We start from the raw sequence: 15432 nt of genomic DNA on the forward strand, positions 1-15432 counted from the left end.
ACAGAATTATACAAATCAACTAATTCACAGAATAATACAATTAAGATACTTAACTCACCGATGATGTGCAGGAAAAAGGCTTACCCAACACCAAGATGTAGTCAAAAATACTATATTTGTGCCAAGGACTCGGTCGCAATGCTAGGAGTTATAGGTTAGCAAAGTGCAATACTATGTATAGGATATGTGAATCGGTAACATATTTTTTACTATTACAATAAAATTAGCACAATTAATACTGTGAATTAGCTCTATGAACTGTCAGATTAATGTAATATTATAAATATATCATAAATTAACTACATTAAAGCAAACCTAATTTAACTTGTAGCCTTCAAATTTTATATTACTAAATTTTGAAACTAACCTACCAATAAAAATTTCAATCTCCTTGATTTCAAAATCGCTCCGTATTTTTTTTTTTTTAAATACTAAACCAAGTTTGTTACATTTTTACAAATGATATATAAAAGATAAATAATCAAAAAATCATTCACAATGTTACATAATTTTTAACATAAACAGATACAATTTTCTCTTTTTTTTTTCAGTATTTGGTTAAACATAACATGTTTGTCCTTCCCCGATATGCTTGCTTTGGTCGTCAACTGCGTTGGCTGGTTTTCTGTTAGCATTCTAGGTATCGTGTGTATGTAGTTAAGAATTCTTTTTCTTTTCTGCTATACAACTTTTATTCGCATTTAATACGCATGGGTATAACAGAAGTAATAGCAGAAAATGGGCATCGTGTGGGGTGGGCTTAATGGCCTGGGAATTCGGCGGGCTTACAGAGCCCGCCGCGTGGAGTGACGTGACTCCGACGCGTTTCTGGATACTTCGGACGGGCGTAGGTTTTGCCCGGGATGACACAACACGTCACCACCACTCCAGTTAGTTCCAGAAAGACGACCAACTGGTGTAAAAACGGCGACGCCGGCCTCCGCGGTAGTTCCGAGAGGCGAGTTGAGCGATGTGCGAGACCGGCGAGTGGCGCAGACGCGGAGCGACGGTACCGTGCGAGTGCGACCGAGTGGCGCGAGACTGAGTGCGAACAGGCGCGGGGTGACGGACGAACCACTGTTGAGTGTGGGCTGTGGAATAGACAGATACTTAGTGATATGTGAACAGACATTAAGTGTGGTGATTTAATCAGTGATTTAAATATGAGTAGCAAATAAAACTGTATAAAATCAGTTGGTCTATCTTACGAACCCATTTTCCCCACTCGTAACTATATATATATATATATATATATATATATATATATATATATATATATATATAAAATTTGTACAAATTTTAATTCTTTTAAAAATAAACTACGAACTACGTTGTATATATTGCATTTGAATACAGCTGGACTAAATGCATATGAGCAATGGATTACATCCTGATTAATTTCTGTGAAATAAAAAAATGTTCCCTTCAATACATCTAAAGAATTAAAACTTTAAAACTCAAATTATAGGTATTGGCATTGAATGAGAGTTTCAACTACCACAGCTTATTAATTTCCGCATGCATTACTGCCATGAAACAAAACTAAAAAGCAAAGATCCCGTACAAATATTGCCTAAGCGTACTTTATCGTTAATATTGCTGACGAGTATATTTTATAACAAATCTATTTGTACATTTCAGAGTCAATAAATGCCTCGAAAATAATTTCATACAGCACGTCCTACTTTTTTTTTTTTTTTTTTTTTTTTTTGCTAGATGCAAGTATAATGTCAAGCTTATCAAGTAAAGGGTTCTGTTTCTAGGTATTCGATTTGCTTTTTATGTTGTTAACTTCCTACCCCTTTGACATTTTTCAGTTGTTTTTACACAATGCTTGTTTTCTGGATCATGCGAAGCGTTTTTTTATGCGAAAGTGGTCGCTTTCATGGACTGAAAACCTTTGCAATTTAATCTTTCTTGGAGAAAATTTTATGAAGGACATCTTGCAAATAAAGTCTTAAAATGTTTCTCTTCACAAAAAAATAATTTTAATAAAATTGGCGAAGATTCACGTGTGAAACTTAAGTAACCGTCAAGTACACTATTTTTATGAGAAATTACAAATATGAACACATTTTTGCCGTCTTTTGGCAGGAAGGAAAAATAATAATTAAGAGAAATATACATTAACTAGTATATGTCCCCGTGCGAATAATCACATGGTGATTTTTTTTATTATCACATCATATAGTAAAAAAAAATCAATTGTGAAATAGTTTTTGTTTGTGATATAATAAATAACTTGAATAAGATTATGTATATAGTACATAATAGTTTTTGTGAAAGTGGGTGTTGGTAAAAATGTATGCTCACCTTATGTTGTGAAAACATGTCGTTTGATTGTTTTATATCACGCTCCCGTCATCGTATCCAGTTTTATGTCTAATCAGAAGCTTTTAAAAACAAAATTTTTCATCAGAATCGGTCCATTAGTTTTTCCGCCATAATCGAACAAACAAACAAAAAACATACAAAGATTCAATTATAATGTATAAATTCATAAAAATTAACTAATAAACAATTTTAATTCAAAATATTTTCAACTCAAAAGTAAAAAAAAAAAATGTATTCAATGATAACAAATTAATTTCAATTATCTGCGTTGTTTTTAGAAATGGGATGAGTATATTCATGTTCATATTGTATTAATATATATGATGATACTTATGAAATTGAAAATCTGTATGGTATAATTTTGGTATAGACAGGCTTAAAGTCATTTAAAACAAAAATACGGCATATTCTGTGTGGTTTATTTGAATGAAAGTAGAGAACATTATTAAAAAGGTTAATTATATTTGAAACAATATTAGCGCAGATTCCTAGAATATCGCGAGACAGAGAGTTACATCAAGGCAACACGCCTGCAAACCTAGATTTAAAAAAAAAAAAAACCTTCTCCAGCGACCCAGCCCGCGCGCTGTGGCGGCGTGAGTCGCTGTGATGTGGTCGCCTGGTTTCACGAACATTTCTGAACGTGCGCGAACTGAGGTCTGCGTGTTCCGGGTTCCTGCGGCTAATTTCAACTTTTTTTTTTTTTTTTTTTTTTTTTTAACAAAATGTGATGAAATATCCGGAATTTATTCTCTGGGTTTTCTGTTTCTCTACGCTCACAAAACATGCCGTTACATTTCACGTCCGCCCCTTGGGTGTATAATTTTATTTATTGCTTACTGAGACGTATTTTCGATGTGTAACATCGGAATACGGCATTTCGAAGGAGTAATTTCGTGAATGGAATGGGTGTCGCGTGGAACGGAAATGTGTACCCACGGAGGTGCCATTTGTCGCTAATGGCGCTAAACAAAGTTCACAAAGGCAAAGGGAAACTTTGTAGTATTAACAACTGTTTAATGAATTTTAACAGGATTCCAATAAAACTCCTGGTCGTAAATTAGGTCTCAAGCTGCTGAGGTTTAGTATTTTTGTTTTTCAAATCTTTTACGCTTTTATCGGAGTCGTTTCATTATACGAAGAGTTTAGAATTTCGGTCTACAAATGTAATGATTGGATAGTCGACGTAGCTGCTCCGGCAGCGATTTCTAGCGGTGGGCGCCGAAACTACGTGTGGTGCACTTCCAGAAATGTAGTTGGAAACACAATTTACGTATATTTATCACGCTCGCCATTATTTGAAAGAATTTTACGTTAAATTTTGTGTCCAAATTTCGTATTGCAAAATGAGAACACATGAATTTATTCGCTACCGAGGTTAGATGTTACACATCTCTGGTAAGTATTGAAATCCTCGCTCAAAAAAAATTTTTTTTTCAAATGTTTAATGGCAAAAACTATTACTTTTGAAATGATTTGGGTAAAAATTATCTAATATAGAACACAATAATATTTTAGAATCAAAAGAGAAAACATATGTTACTTCTCATGTGCTATAAAATTTTATGGTCAAAACTTAAGTTCCCAGAGCTAGGCGCACAACGACGAAAATACTGAACGACCACTACCCATCTCAAGTTTAGAAGTGACAAGTTTCTTCATCATGTGCTTGAAACGGCGTTCATTCAACGGATTTTAAATTCCACGCTTTAGAAATGCATTTCTTTTGAGTTTCGGCGCGTTTGAGATTTGATACTATTCATATTAATTTCTTTTCAGATTAGATGGTTTTCTTATTTGATTATTTTTCGATTCGATACTATTCAGATTCGAAACCATTCAGAAAAGATTCTTCCCCGAATATATTCTCTTTAGATTCGATACTTTTTAGTGACCCCGAATTTCGGTGTTACTCTTATTACTTCTCTACTTCCAGGGTAGGCAAGATTTTTGTAAGACCGTCTTAAAAATATATTCACTTTGAAAACCTAATCGGCTCGTAATGCCGGCGACTGGGCTCGAAGCATCGCCCTCCTTGCCACACCACGTCCAGAAAGTCTAGTATATGCCCGGCTACAATGTTCTAGGTGCGACTGTACTGTCCCTAATGTTTTCCCTCTTCCTCCTCCACAACTTCATACACCGACACACACCCTTCACGCGCCTACCTGGAATGATTCCCGGAACTGAACTGAGAGCTGCAAAGCTAAGACAGAGAAAGTAGGACCCATTATCACAAATTTAATAGAGGGTCGTTAGCCTTGTACTGACGATTCCACTGCAAATTTCAACTGAATGACCACATCGCGCAGGGCAGCCACCTTATATATCGGCTATCAGATAACCACTGTACGAAATTCAAATGATCAACTTTAAAAATATGGGTTATTTCCTAATTCTGAATGAAATTTTTTAAAAGGGTAAAATATCACTTCTTTATGCCGAAGCAAATCGTGGTCACAAGAAAGAGAAATACAGCAAAACTTATATGTACTTAGAGAACTCCAGTCCAAAAAGTATACTTTATTATTGTTCACTCACGAACTTGCGACAAATTTTCACAAAAACTTGTTAAGATATGAAATAAATATAGTGCAGGGTAACAATGATGGGCCTAAATAGAAAAAAAGGGCAAAACAATTAACACAAAAAATGTCACCCATTACATACATTACAGCAAAATTAAGCATAAAAAATTGACATTTAAAAAATACTAAGAATTATTTGCCGTTAACTGTCATAGATGTCCTATTTTTCAGAAAATATTTTTTTATTCTGAAAATGTTTGTAAAAACTGTTTTTGGAGAAGCATTAGGAGGGGGAAAAAACCTCTGTAATAATAGCTTGACCGCGAGAAAAAGAGATGCGAAGGAAAGATGTATATTTTTTAACGTAGTCCACGTATAACGTTAACATACCGCATTTTTATTACCAGCTCAGAAAACTAATTAATTGCAACGGTGATTTAAAAAAAAAATAACAAACAAGTTTGCTTGTAAAAGTGTATATTTAAGCACTTGATCATGAAATTTCCAGATAGATATATTTACAAGAAAAAAAAAGGCTCATTGTTTTCATACGAATAAATATTTTATGGCAAACAGTATAAACTGTTGCGCCCGTCTGCCTATTACTGTACAGTCGGGCCTAGGTGGGTTCGAGTGCCGAGCGGTACACTCGCTGATAGCCAAAATTAAGGGATAGTTACCCCAAAAAGGAACTCCATGAATCTGTGGAAGATCTCTTTTACACCTGCTCCCAACTCTACACTTCATTTACGTACCAGTCAGCTACAACCATAATTACATACTAAACGTCCGCTCCCTCCGAGAGCCTAGTCTCCTCTGTTCGCTGTTCCCCAGCGTCTCTCACATAATACCACCGCCAGCAACGCCCTAATCAAAGTTCAGTTTTTCAGGCGTCCGGTCACGAGGCACTCCGGCTTCCAGGAATCAGCAGCGACGCACACGCATGATCATCCTCGGTTTGTACAGCATACAGAGTTCCACAAACAGTTCTGTGTACATGCCCGCTGACGTTTTCAGATTACAAACATTCGCTACGCATCAGCCGGCTAAGTGCACATGTACCCTTTCCACTGAATCATAAGAACTACGTACTATCTTTATTAAATGTCTTAAAACGTATGCTTAAATGAAATAAACACAATACAAAGAATACAAATAAATAATCTTGTCGATATGTCTATCCTCCCGGAATCCCGGACACAACAAAACTACACGTTTCAGTACATAAAAGATTCTTAAGTTTTTGAATATTTCAGGATGCGCAAGATTTTCAATTTGTGAGAACACACAAACTCAAAGTAATGGGTGGACAGTACATTATATATTTATTGGGAACTAGCTGACCCGGCGAACTTCGTACCGCCTTAGCGTAGCAATGATGCACTACTTTATTTTGTATAGCTGACCTATCTTAGGTATGAGTACCTATTCAATTTGAACTGGAATCTATAATGTCCTCCATATAAAAATTAATCCATAATTCCCTGGTATCACTATAACTGAAAAGGACCTTACTAATTTAATTAAATAAAAAACAAAATATATATTGTCAAAATAGTGTTTATTCCATAGGATTCAATAATTCCACTAATGTTTTTTACAAATTGCTATTGAACAACTTGGCATTTTTAAGTAAACAATGAGCTCAATACCACGCGCGCTCTATAAATCAACTAATAGTCTCTGTACCCCTCACTGCTTCTATCTACTCTAATGCTTTTTGATAAACTATATTTTTAGTTTTATGTTCTGGCGCGTAAATAAATAATGTTGATGGTTTTCCGACACGGGAACAGGCGACATATAATTGGCCATGTGAAAAACATGGATTTTCTAGGTTGATGCCACATACACTTAGCGACTGCCCTTGCGATTTATTTATTGACATTGCAAATGCAAGCCGCACTGGAAACTGTAAACGCTTAAAGCTGAATGGCATGTCGTTCGGTATCATAGGGATGCGTGGGATTAAAACATCTTCGCCTTTGTACTTCCCTTTCAAAATTGTGGCTTCGATGACATTGTTCAATAGTAAAACGTTAATGTTGATAAATATTTCCTAAACGATACAGTTTCTTTACATCCTCTTTGAAGATATTTGCAGCAAACATTCTGTCAATTCTATGTCAAACGTCATAAGGTTACTTTAAAAATATTTATATTGTACAAAGTGTTGGGTTAGTTTGGAAATAATTTTATATATGGTGGTTCAGTATTCTTAAATTTTCTAATTTTCCGTTAAATTTTTTCTTTCATAAGAACCTTCTCGTGACAATAACAAACACAACAAAAAAAGAATTAGTGAAATCGGTTCAGTCATTTACGCGTGATGGCGTGACCAAGGGAAATAGGAATTTATTATTCTTAAATTTTTTTAATTTTCCGCACAATTTTCTTAATTTTTTCTTTCATAAGAACCTTCTCCTGACCATAGCAAACACAACAACAAAAAAATTAGTGAAATCGGTCCAACCGTTCACGCGTGATGCCGTGACCAAGGAAAACGGGTTTCATTTTTATATATATAGACTAGATGCCAAAACAATTTTTTTTTTAGTAGACAACCATACTTTTGTACACTTCAAACTTATTTTTGAGATTCCCATTTCGCGAAACCGCTTAACAGTTCTTTTCTAGTATGATATATATTTTGAATAATTGCAACATGAATTATATTCAAAATATTGAAGTGTGTTCAAATGTAAAATGTAAAATTGTTAAATCCGTATGGGGAAATTAGCTCTCAACTCTAAGTTTGAAGTAACACATTGCAATACTCACATTGCAAAAATATGCGTTTAATTTTACTTTTTTAAATCCAATTCGCATTGGGGAAGACATTAATTTTAACATAGTATTTAAAATTCTTACTTCGACAAAATAAGGACATAAAATATAAATGTATTACATCAAATATTAAACTGTATTGAATCACGTAAAATTAAATAGGTATTATTCTATTTCGAATTATCTATTTTTGCTTACCCCTCTTCATCTAGTCAATATTGCTTACTTTTCTTCTTTTCCTTCATATCTCTTTCGCAGCTTTCGAGCGTTTGTTTCGTTTCCGTGGACGAGAAGCCCGGGGTTTGCACGGAATTTGTTTACCCATTAATAATTTGATTGGAAAAAAAACCTCGAAGAGCAAATTTAATACATAAAATAAAAATTGCATTTATTTCCACAAACTTCACTTCCACTTACTTCTTCCTACTAATGCTCACTCTGTCCCTTGAACCTAAAAAAGTGTTTATTTTGTGTGACTAATCTTCAAGGTCAGACAGCAGCCTACTGCTGCTCGAGGAGGGGGGGGGGGAATTTTTCTCGGCCTAATGGCAAGGGGTGCCAGTGGGATGCATGCAACACAGGCACAACTACCGCACAGTCCAAGAGAAGAGTGCACAACTGACATATAACAAAAACAATGTTGCAAAACTGGATATTTTTTGAGTGTTGCAAATTACTTAAAAAGTCAAAACTGATTTTATTTTCAGATTAAGTTTTAAACTAGCAATAAACAAATTTTTTCATTGAGAGATTAGTGTTTTTTTTTTATCAAAATAATAATGTCTAATTCAAGTGACACTAATGATTACAGAAAACATTCAGCAACTGATTTATCGCTTTCATAATAAGTTATTTTGTTGGACAATCATACAGATCACATCAAATACAATTATTTAAGGGAAAAAAATGGATAGTTAATCAAAACATTGGTACACAAAAGCCCTGAATTATCACATTTTAAGTGAAATATTTTGAAAATTATGTTTCTTAAACAATAAAAACTACAATTTTAAAGTGTCCATGCACAAATCTTTTACATGGAAAAATAAAAAACAAATCTGTGAAATATGGCCTTGTGTGTTGCAATGGAAGGTTCTGTGCATGGCCCGATGGAAACTTCAAATCAAACTGATAGCCGATCTCACATTCAAGCTGCCATTAAGGATTTTAAAAAAGTATATTTTTATTTTATTTAGGAAGCTACTGACCTATAATTCATTACGAATTTAATATATTGCTAGATAGTGAAAATTTATGTTATTAGTGTTACATCCTACACACAGATACATTACATATGTCATGTGTTACTAATATTAAGCTAAGTGTCCCAGTGATGTACATCTACAATAAAAACTTTTATTTAAATTTCATTTTTTAACTACCCCTGCTAACTAATTTATTAAAATTGAACTAATGCCACTTTATTTCAAATAATTTATATGGGTAAAGAGGCAAAACCCTGCATTTAAGAAAATGTTTTTTTGAAAATACTGTGCATTCATCATTTTATTTTACTTGGAACAATGTTATTTTTTTACTAACTGAGAAGTAGTGAGGCGATGAAGATACTACTTTCGGCATGTGAGAGGCCGTAACTATCCATTCAGGGCCACCTGCATCGCCGGCGGTACTACATGTGAAGTGTAAATTTCCACATCATCGGCTGCGTTACTTCTGCCTTCTTTAACTTCCCTGTGTTCGTTATTTTATTCAGCATCATCTTCCTTTTTCTCAAAGTTGTTCCTCTAACACATCTGCTGGTGATGTTACGTGAAAGCTGTTTCGTTTCTGATGAAAATTGTATTAGTTAAGAACACGCTTTTAGTTCATTTTCTTTAAAAAGAAGCTTTGCGTTGGCGGAGTATAGCCTGAGCAATGTGTATTTTCGTTCATCATGGACTAAGAGACCAATAACATACACACATATATGCATACACATTCATGCATACATATATTTATGAAAGTATGATTATTGTTTTCTTTGTGTGAATTAAAAAATAAAACATCTAACTCTTCTACAAGCTTTCATACGTATTTTTATTAGTCCAATGATCAACAAACTCTAATATCATTTATAAAAATGATTGTTTTAAATTTTAAAATAATAATGTTATATAGTCTTTGTGTTTGATTTTCTAGCCAACGAAAATTATAAAGCCACTAACTGTTTAACATCATTTTTATTTTGTGACATTTTAAACGAATAACTTTCTAGTTAATTTGAATAGTAATTTCGCACATTAATTTGCTTTTGATAACTTAAATTTTCTACTACTGTGATGAATACACTATCTCAGATTCTAACTATTGTGTCTTTGCGCTATTATAACATGGGTTATGAAATTACAGTGAAAATTACAGTTAGAATTGAAACAAATATCTGTGCAGTTGTAAACAGTTGTGTTACAAAATATTAATTATTTTTCATGCATAGATTTCAGCCTCAAACCCCGTTGTGTTGCCCTCTGCCCAAGCCAGGTGGCGTCCGGCCTACTGCTCTACAAAGCCCTCATACGACCAATAATCACGTATGCAGCCCCTGTATGGGCCACTGCAGCAAAGACACACTAAATAAAATTACAGCGAATTCAGAATAGATGCATTCGAATCGCCACAGACGCCCCAGTGTACTGCCCTGTCGAAGCATTGCATCGTGAAACCAGATCGGAAACTTTGCAAGACTTTTACATTCGCACAACTCAGACTTTTTACGATAAATGCGTAAATAGTCTGAATCCACATATTACTTCTCTAGGAAACTATGATCCGGACGTAGATCAGAAGTATAAACGACCAAAATCACTCCTGGCGCACCGGCCGCCGTAGTGGCCTGCGATTGGCTGGAGGCTCCGGCCAATCGCAGCGCAGCGCGCGCGGCCGAGGCCAGACCCCAACACTGCGGTTGCGGACTGGCGAGAAAATTCTGCCTATGCTGTAGCACGCACAGAGACACTCGTATTTCTGGCAGCTCGTCCAATTTAATTTTAAAAATATTACTATTTTCAGAATATTATTATTAAGTTATAGCATTAAGTATTATTCAATAGGATTCTGACCATGTGCCTGACCACGTCTTGCGGCGGAAATGCCCAGGCTGGCAGCATCATGTGTCGGAATTAAGGCCCCCACAACCCTCCAGTACACTCGTCGCGCCGCTCGCTGAATCTAGTCGTGTTTTTGACCCAGCGGGGTTCTAATGAAACCAGTCGCGTTTTGGCCCGGCGGGGCTCTAATGAAACCAGTCGCGTTTTGGCCCAGCGGGGCTCTAATGAATTACACACATGTGTCCTGACATTTACTGCCCCTTAGATTAAAATATATTCAGTGAGCAGCCTCACTATTGAATAATAGGTGTCTGACCATGTGCCTGACCACGTCCTGCGGCGCAAATATGCAACATTGGACTAGCCGATGATTGACATGCTCAGGCTGGCAGCACAATGTGTCGACACACACGACCGCGGCAACTGGGGCAACCTGGGCGCTGCGGTCGTATAATTATAATATAATACTTCTTCAACTATTCGGCTGGCTGGCAGCCTGGCGGGAAATGACTAAAGTCGCCCCCAAAACAACCAGTGCCACCAAAACCAAATGCGGACAAAATGTCCAAGCTCCTGCCCATTTGCATAGTAGCATTTCTACTCTGTCCAACTCTTCTTCCAGAACCATCCTTCTGTTCCTGTAACCAACCTGCTTGTAATTAATGCATGAAATTTTGCATCCCGCATGTCAGTGCCCAGGGTTTTCCCTGTGTCTATGCAGGTTTTACCTGGGCCCATCTTATCTAGTTATAGTCTAGAATAGTCAGTGAGGGGAGTTAGTCATGGCTAAAACGTTGCCATGGCTGGCCAATCCCCTCCTAGCACATGATGCATGCTTCCTCTCCTGCATGGTTCATAACCTGCATGCTTAGAGCGTATAGGCTTCGGCCTGAGACGCACTTAGAGTCTTCCCTACCCAGACCCCTCCCAAATACACTTAGTAAATAGTTAGGTTAGGAAAAAAAAAAACAATTTGTCGGTGGTCGTCTCTCGGGGCGTGCGCATCTCTCTCGCGGGCTGTTGGCTGGGAGTTCCCTGCGACCTATTGGGTAACCGAAGGCTGGCAGTGCGTGTGGGATTTGTGTGCGTGCTGGGGGCGGCCTAGCAGCGCCAACTGCTACCGACCGCGTCCCGCGGGTGGCGGATACGGGAGCCCAGCTCGAGAGTTGCAATCTCGCTGGGGTGGCTGTGAATAACCTATAGCAGTCCGCGGACCAATGGCCGGCCTGTGGAGTCGTTATTACGGCTGTCGGGGTGAAAGGTAGCCTGAATGCAGCTCGGCGCGTGGCAGGAAGCAGCTTCGTCGGCGAAGGCACCGCAGGGGAGCTCGATGTGCTGAAAAAATGCGAAGTGTAGACGAACTGCGGGCTGGAACTTGCGGAGCTGTGAACTGCTGCGCGTGCAACGGAATTGAAATGCATCGGAACTCTGAAGGAAGACATCAGGGACCTTCAGCTGGGGCTGCTGTAGCTGTGGCAGCAGTAGCCTCGAGCGGCGTGACCTTAAACCGTCTCGGGGATTTTGGGTGGCGAGGTTGGTTCCCTCCCCCCACCCTGGCTTGAAAAGTACTGCTGTTGACCTGAAGAAGGAAGATGAAGATGGCGCAACGTCAGGCTGCCTTTCGCTCCGTGCGCCAGCAGTTCGAGCCGGTTTACTGGCTCGTCTGACCACTTCTGTCTTAACTGTGGCTGCCTGGGCAGCTGTGGCTGGGTCGACGAGTGAAGTCGCCCGCCCCTGGGGGCGCATGCGCCCCTGGTTAATAATAACCCAGGAGTTCCCAACCTTTAAATGCGGGCCGCAAGGCCCAAGCACCCAACTCCAGCATGGTTGATTTTTCAGCCCCTCCAACTCTTCTTACCTGGACCCTTCTTTCCTCTTGTCCAGTAGTTACCTGCTTGCTTAATGCATGTTATTTGATACCCGCATGAACCGGCCCAGGGTTTTCCCTGTGTCTATGCAGGTTTTACCGGGGTCACATTAGCTAGCTTTTAAGCTAGGTGACCAATGGGGCGTCAGTCATGGCGCCAATCGCAGCCATGGCTGGCCAGTAAACCCCAATAAGCACACGATGCACGCGCCCTTGTCCTGCATGGTTAAAAACCCGCATGGTAGAGAGTATAGGCTTCGGCCTGAGACACACTTAGGTCCTCCCCTAACCTGGACCCTCCCCTACACACTTATAATAACTTAGGCTAGGAATTATTAAAAAAAAAAAGAATCAAAACAATTTTTCTTTAGGCAGGCTGGCAGCCTGGCGGGAAACGACAAAAAGTCGCCCTCGAAAAAAACAGTGTCCCCCGCCTACAAATCCAATGCGGACATAAAGTCCAAGCGCCCAACCCCTGCTTTTTTCTTTCTACTCTGTCCAACTCTCCTTCCTTAACCATACCTCTGTTTTTCGTAACCAACCTGCTTCTAATTAATGCATAAATTTTTGCATCGCACATGCAACTGCCCATATTTTGCCCTGTGTCTATACAGGTTTTACCTGAGCCCGACATTTCTAGTTTTAGTCTAGAATAGTCAGTGAGGAGAGTTAGTCATGGCATCAATCGCTGCCATGGCTGGCCAATCCCCTCCTAGCACATGATGCATGCTACCTCTCCTACATGGTTTAAACCCTGCATTATTAGATCGTATAGGCTTCGGCCTGAGACGCACTTAGTCTCCTCCCTAACAAGGACTACTCCCAAATACACTTAGTTTTAAGTTAAGTTAGGAAAACAATCTATATTTCACGAAAACGTACCTTTAAAATACGGCCTTGAAAATTTACTCCCATCGCACCCAAAGAAGTTTAACTTCAGAAATCGGAATTTGAAATGCCTCAAAATATTGTCATGAGTGGAGAGTAAAAATGGTTCGTGAGGACAGCTCTAATAATTTTTATACAGTTTTATTTACTATTAATAATTACACCACTAATTAAATCATTACACTTAATGTCTGTTCACAAAGCACTAAATATCTGTCAAGTACACAGCTCACACTTCTCACTGGAGCTAGGCTCAACAGTGGTTCGCCCCTTACCTCGCACCTGTCCACACACAGTCTCGTGCCACTCAGTCACACTCGCACGGCCCTGTCGCTCCGCGTCACACCGCTCTCATACATAGTTGTTGAGGAGGGGGGAGGGTTTTTTTTTTCTCTCGTCCTCCACGCTGAACTCGCACTTCACTCAACTCGCCTGTTAGAACTCCCGTGGAGGCCAGCATTTCCGCTTTTATACACTTGGCAGTCTTTCTGGAACCAACTGGAATCGTTGTGACATGAAACGTCATCCCGGACTGACCCGACGTTCGAAGCATCCAGATTAGTGCCTCTCCTAGGCTGCTAAGGGATAGATAACAGCGCCGTGTAAGGAGGGCGCGGGGGCAGGAGGTGAAGATTCCGGGCCACTATAATCCCCGAAGGTATGCGTGTGACGTAAGTGAATTGCAAAACCGCCAGGTAGCTCAAGTAACTGGAGTGCGTCGCGGTCTTGTCTCCCGCATTCATAACACTATTTTTGCTTTTAAAATAACGAAAATTCTCCATCGAGGCTTAAATTCCCCATTATCAAATCTTAAATAAGCCTCTGGAGGGGATCGTTGATCTCAACCTTTAATCGGCCACCATCTTGAAAGACGTCACGACCGCCATCTTAAAATCCGTAATTAATAAGATAAAAGATTTTAAATACAATTTTAATTTAAAAACGAACTGACTTTACAGAGCTCGGAGTCTCGATTCAAACCTGGCCAGAGAAAAAAAATGACGATGGATCCTTCCTCTACGGAAGCCACGGGATACTGACCTCTTCCCACTAATATCAATGAATATCTTACGGAGGCTACTATTATATCACATCCGCCATATAGTTTTCTCTGCTGAAGGCCACCATCTTGGATCCACCGTGTTGTTTTTCGTCTGCTAGTGTGTGCTGATGCCATATGTGGTGCTTTGGTGCCGACCACCATCTGTATTGTGACATCACGGTGGCCATATTGGATGGTCTTGACCTTTGATTTTGACTGGAACCTTGACTTCGTCCAGCATCTTGGATTCCGTCATTTATTATTCCGCCATCTTGAAATCTAGTGTTCCACCCATGAACATTGAATTTTTTTGTTACACCCGTCATCTTTATTTGACAGCATGTTTGCCATCTTGAAATCTGACATCACATCTGCCATCTTGAATACTGATTTAATGTTTGCCATCTTGGATCATATGGGACAACCACTTTTTTCGATTCTGAATTCATGTCCACCATGTTATTGTCGTCTGCTGAAGGCCGCCATCTTGGATGATGTCAAGACTGCCATCGTTTTTTTCTGTTCAGCTGGAGGCCACCATCTTGGATAATACAATTTTTGTTCTGCTGCTTGTTTCTAAATGCACCAGCATCGCTATGTCTTATGCATGTCAGATCGACGTATATTAATGTTATGACCCTAATCGAGATATTCAATATAGATTTTTATACAAAATGCATTAGTAGCATTGTGTTTTCAACCATTAAAGCTCTGACCTCTGGGTTGTAAAACATACGCCCTTAACCACAAGGCCATCGAGACATTTTACATATTGAGAATTAAGAAATGTATATAAAAAAATAACACATATATTCGGACATTTTGAATTCGAAGTAATAATAGCATCACCTTTTCGAGATCGAACCGCCAACTTTTTTTTTTCAATTCTCACTACAAGGGGTACCATGCAGTACACATGTCGTCTGTTAGAGAGTGCTGCAG

At 38.7% G+C, this 15432-nt stretch overlaps 1 protein-coding gene across 1 annotated transcript in view; it reads right to left on the minus strand.

The window, feature by feature from the left end:
- LOC134527073 (adipokinetic hormone/corazonin-related peptide receptor variant I-like) overlaps positions 1-15432 on the minus strand; it is a 141002-nt gene that overhangs the window by 78014 nt on the left and 47556 nt on the right. The gene's annotated exons all lie outside the window — the stretch shown is intronic.

This window comes from Bacillus rossius, chromosome 1 (genome assembly GCF_032445375.1).
Source record: "Bacillus rossius redtenbacheri isolate Brsri chromosome 1, Brsri_v3, whole genome shotgun sequence".
NCBI classification, from domain to species: Eukaryota; Metazoa; Arthropoda; class Insecta; order Phasmatodea; family Bacillidae; genus Bacillus; species Bacillus rossius.